The following is a 6,005-nucleotide window of genomic DNA, read 5'->3' on the forward strand; positions in this document are numbered from 1 at the left end:
GCATTGGCTCCTATAACCACACAGACATGGGTACTATAGGAAACAAGCATTGGCGCCTGCAAAGACACAGACATGGGTGTTTGAGTCCATGACAGGGTCTCGTATGAGAAACAAGCATTGGCGCTGGCAAAGACACAGACGTGGGTGCTAAGACACTCACAGTCGGGACACTTCTACTTCCTGGTTTCTTAAGCAAACACCAAGCAGGGTCCATCTTCGACTACTTTTGAGAAATGTCACTCGGGGGATTTAATTCAGTGTAATCTCACGCATCCTTAGCTCTTTAAAATTTTAGTTTTTGTTTCTGTTTTGTTTCTTGTGCATTGAGGTCTGTGCATGAGACTGGCTTCTCTGAGCCAGAGCAGGGACCAGAGCTGCACACCTGTGTGTGTGTGTGCGTGTATCTGTGTGTGGGTTTGTGTTACTATACTTGTGGGGACTTGGGTGTGATAACACACTCACGCTGTGGGGACTTGATTGCACTGTGGGGACCTGAACGCAGGTCCCCACAAGGCAATGCCCTTTAAATAACAAAAAATGACTTCAGGAACATTTGTGTCAATTTTTACAACTTTAAAAGCAATTGCCTTGTGGGGACCTGTGTTTCATGAAGTGTGTTTATTTTTTTGCTCGCTCTGCCCCTGTAGAAAGGAGAAGGTACTGCAGGCTTAAACACACTTTGCATTTAAACACACTTTCTTCACCAGGAACACATGCTAGCAGCAGAAAGCACAGACATTTGAAGGGAAAAGCTGCATAGCACAGTGTTAAAAATATTTTTCCTGCAAAGTAACATTTTCCCTCTTTATTAAAGTAAACCTTTATTTACATGAAGCTTTTGAATTCAGAGCATTTGTGTCTAAAATTGTTAGTTGTTTTATAAACATTTCTAAAAGCAATTTGGGTCAATTTCGAGTTAAGAACCTGTGAAAGTGCCTTGATACCGCTTCAGGATAGTCAGTGCTATATAGATCGACTAACAATATAATACGATCAACACAGAGCTGAAAATTACAAATTACGCAGTTGTAATTAATCTTGTTAAATAGATAAATACGTTATGAATTCAGGGTAGCACATGAATGTAATAATTTGGACAGCTGACGTTGCAGAATAACTACTTTTATCCTGTCTGAACTTTCTTTGATTGTACACAACCAAAATATATAATACAAGCCACTTTTGTTAGTTTAGTAATATTGATTACCTATTTTGGTGAAAAGCCTTTTTACAACAGTAAGTGATTAATAAATATGAAATGTAAAGACTTCACAAATACTTAATTTGATGATAACTACATCCTGTTTAAACTATCTTGAACACACTTGAGGAACTGCTGATGTCGACGAAAAACGGCATACAATGGCCCATTGTTCAGTTTAGACACAATTTATTATAGCAGAGTAATACAGCACATTTTGTAAGTATTAAGTGTTCACATTCGTTATTTACATATATAGTGTAAATAAACATAAGCACGTTGCCATTCTGGGAGGGGTCCAGCATACAGTTTCAGATCGCCATCCACATGTGAACAGGATTCCAATGATTAATCCTGTACATTATTCCACCTCCAATAGATTTGCCCCTTTATCAGGTCTAGATTCTTCTGATTGACATACGGGTGAAAACCAGTTGTCTAACAGAATACAGCTTGAAGGGGAGAAGCAAATGGATGTTTGTCAGCTCTTACCCCGGGGAAAGGAACATCAGAGTTGTGCTGTCTCACACATATCAGCTCCCGACCAATGCACTAATTTATCTCTTATTAGGGACACACAGACCTAACATACTCTTTTGCATCCTGGAAAATAGCTGGATACAGCAGCAAGCGTAACAATGAGGAATGGCTTTCTGTTCTGTCCAATTACCAGATTATCCTTATCCAAGAAACCTGGGAGACAGACCCAATATACATCGATGGATATAGGTCTTTTCAAACTTTGGTCTTACCATCTACAGGGATTAGGCCCAGGGATGTCTTATTAACACTGATTTCCAACGTGGTGGCACTTAAAGTCTGGACATATATAAATAATTCTCCAAATTTTCATTTTCTGGTTATTAAAGGCGCTGACACCTGGGATCTATTATTGGTAAACTATTATAATAACAACTTTTTGGACCCAGTAGTGGTACCCCAATCTCTGGATAATTTGTTAGAGGATTTAGTGGAGTCTCATCTGAAACCCCTATATGTAATTTGGTTGAGAGATTTTAATTTGAAACCTTGCTCTCGAAATTCTGCAGAGCTATGCGGAATTTTGGATCACAAAAATGTCTGTATCCCCTATTTTCATCACGACACTCAGGGGAACGGCCTCAATACCACACTAGTGAAATGGTAACCTTTGATCCATAACACTATAGATACACACACGGGGACTTTCTTTCCAACTTTTCATAGAGGGAATATATATCTACTCTAGATTATATCATCTAATCTGAGATCCTAAATTCAAGGCTTTCAAAACCAAAAACTAACTTCACTGAATTTAGTGATCCTGCCACACTGTCCAGTGGTCTGTTATGGCTGGTGCCTTAGTCCCAAAACGGCCCCAAATTTTCCAAACCAATTATAAGTAGATCCAATGGCATCACTTTGAAATGGGAGAAGGTCGATGTGGTCACTCTTTTCATTACTTTTGTTTTGGCTAACCCGGAGGGCATAAAAACCTGTCAGGATCCATCACTAGACCAGATCTGTATAGCTGAGGCGTTTAACAAGTTACTAATGTATCTAAAATAATAATTGATACGCCCGCCCTCTACTAGAGATTCCATATCTCATCGATAGTTTGTTAAGAATTGCACGATTGCTTCCTCAAATCTGCACTAGGCACTCAAGTCATCACCTAGGAATGCAGATCAGATTCACGTGCTGAGGAAAACCTATAAGCTATCTAGGACAAACAGGCTGAGTCAGCTGAAACTAGAGCAATGGGACAATCTAAAGAAATCTTCTTCCCTTCGAGTTAGCACGGCCTTCTGATAAGTTCTCAATACTCCCTTCCTGAATGACAATAATGGTCCATCCTTAGATACCAATATTGAAGAAGATTCTTGGGCAAAACGCTTTCAGGGTATTTTTCATGGGATATAGGAATCTACAGGCGCAAATGTTAGCCTTACTATTGATTCCCCTATGCGCCTCTTATTTGACGAAATCAAACTTGCCCTGACCCAATCTCCTTCTGGCAAAACGCAGGGGCCCGGTGGGGTACCTATACATGTTTTTCCAGCTAATATCCCTTTTTGGTATCCTCTATTAACTGTGGCTTTTAACACCATAGCTGAGAGTGGTCCTCCCCCTCTCCTGAAAAAAATCAGTAATCATCCTGATACACAAAAAAAGGAATGCTTCGGTCACTGCAATTATTGTCACATTTATTTGCTCAAAAGCTCAGCCAAACTAATGGGTCAGTTATTTTTAAATAAACTAGAAATATGGGCAGAGGCAAGGGACATCCTCACAGACGTTCAGTATGGGTTTAGGCAGGGTAGGGGAACACCTCTCCAAAATCTCAACTTGACTCACAATTGGTAAATACACGAGAGCAAAAAATGCACAAATTTATCTGGCATTCATGGATTTATGTAAGGCCTTCGACTGTGTGGTTCACAGCAAGCTATGGGAAATGTTAAAGGAGATGGGTGTGGAGGAAGCTAATATTAACTTCATTAGGGGGCTATATCTGGATGCTACCGCTGTGGTACGATACAGGAAAACGGTGAATGCACCAAACCGTTTAAAATTGAAAGGGGTGTCAGGCAAGGCTGTATCCTGGCCCCCTTTCTGTTTGCTCTCTATAAAAATAAACAAAATGACGTCCTGATCAAGAGTGCGAAAGATACCCCGCTAGTTCCATCTTCTGCTCTTCCTATCCTCTACGCAGACGATGCTGTCCTGCTGGCAAGGACACGCATGGCATTACAAAAACTAATCACACACTAAACAGATTTTATGCATAACCTAGATCTGCACGTTAATAAAACTAAATCCTACCTCATGGCAATAGACAGTGACAAAAAGAAGAAAATGAGAAATAAATTAGATGGGGAAATAATGAAGCAGGAACATTGTTTTAATTATTTAGGGGTTGTTTTTGATAGCAAAAAAACCTTTGGAAGGAGATGATGCAAAATCAAGTTAATTTAATGATTCAAAGTATCGAAGCCTTATTTGATTTTCCAAAAAACAAGGCCATAAGTTGATACTTGAAATGTCTACTATCTGTATGGCAAAAACACTCCCAATGGCCATGTTCAGAGCAGCAATATGGGGTATCACTGATGTAATACCACCCCAAGTACAAGAAGATAAATTCATAAAAAGATTGTTGTCAATTTCACAATCAAGCAATAATGTTATAACCCATAAAGAAGCTGGTATGCCTTTTATGACAGATGCCATAATATTAGCACCACTTTTTCTCTGGCTATCAGTTTGGAAAAGGGAATCGGTGGGTTTTAACCAAAAATTCTTCAAAGATGTCCTGAATTTGGACTATGCCCACAGAATCCCCTGGATATCATATGTCAGAAAAACCCTTATTTCTTTGGGTCTTGGGTTTTTGTATGATACCCCACATCTTTGCAAACATTTCCCCAAATCAATACTAAAGGTGATCTTTCCAAATCAAGTCACACAGGATAGGTGGAATACCCACAAAGGGAAACAAACCGTAAAGTTGTATGCATCTATACCGCAGATATTAAATCATTCGCACTCATATCTACGGATAGTTCAGAATAACTAGCATCGATTCATTCTGACTAGATTCAGACTGAACCTTATTCCATTAATGCTTGGTTATCCAAATAATCAATTTGTTCTTAAGAACTTACTGCCTTGTCCTTATGACAAAAAGACAGCCCAATCGACTTTACACCTCCTCCTTGCCTGCCCATTATATCTAAAAGAGAGGAAGGTTTTTATTGTCCCGCTTTTAAGAAAACTATCAACGTGAACTGTAGCCTCAGCTCTCTTTTTATTTTACTCATTAGATACCCCATTGCTCTGTTTTGCACTAGCCTCCTTTTTACTGGCTGCTTAAGAACTCACAAGGCCTTTAGCACTTCTCTTGTAGCACCATCAAATTAATTCTCTTACCATCATATTCGGCCTTTTTAAATCTTCAGAATGTACTTTTAGATCTAACCTATTTTAAGTGAAGGATATTATTGTGGGCTCAGTATTGTTTTTAAATTTCGAATATATTGCATATCTAATTTTAATGTATTCTATGATGTCTTTTTATATGTGAACTTTCATGCATTTAATGAAGTGCGAAATAAAGTTGAATGGTGAGGAGTATCACTGGCTTAGACTATAGAAACATTACTCAAAGAGCACTGTTAGTGAACTCTTCTACGGCAACAGATGTTTGAATGTTTTTCATTAAGATTTTAATACATTAACAACTTAAACAACCAGGCAGCACTAAGTACTCTCAGTATTTCAATCATGAATTATTTGTGACAGATGCAATGTAAAATAATATAAAAGTAATCAGATCTAAGGACTACAGGGTTGGGGGACACAAGACAAAATGATGGCAAGTAAGAGTTTACACAGACATTACATCATCAGGGTGGCTCCACCATCGGCCCCACGTTTCTGTGCTGCGCTTTGGGGTTTGTAAAGCAGTTCCTCTGATTTTGCACAAAAATCCATGTCTCTGGTCCATTTACACAGTTCAGAGGCCTCTACACATCATCAGTGATGGGCCACATCTCTCTTGGTGACCTGCAGGTCAATTGCAACGAAGGCATGGATATGGTGAGGACCCACCTGGGCCCAGATTTCCTAACATTTAATGCAATTCAGAAAGACAACTTGCTGCAAAAGAGGCATTTTCTTCTTTCTATGTGTGCTGCAAAATAAAGCATACATAGATAGAAGAATAACGAGGATAAATAAACATATTTCTCCTTGGTACATCTCTGTTCAGATGACAGCATTTTGACGCATTGCCAGGTTTACTACCCTTAGTAAATCTGGG

Source organism: Lissotriton helveticus, assembly GCF_964261635.1.
Source record: "Lissotriton helveticus chromosome 1_1 unlocalized genomic scaffold, aLisHel1.1 SUPER_1_unloc_85, whole genome shotgun sequence".
NCBI classification, from domain to species: domain Eukaryota; kingdom Metazoa; phylum Chordata; class Amphibia; order Caudata; family Salamandridae; genus Lissotriton; species Lissotriton helveticus.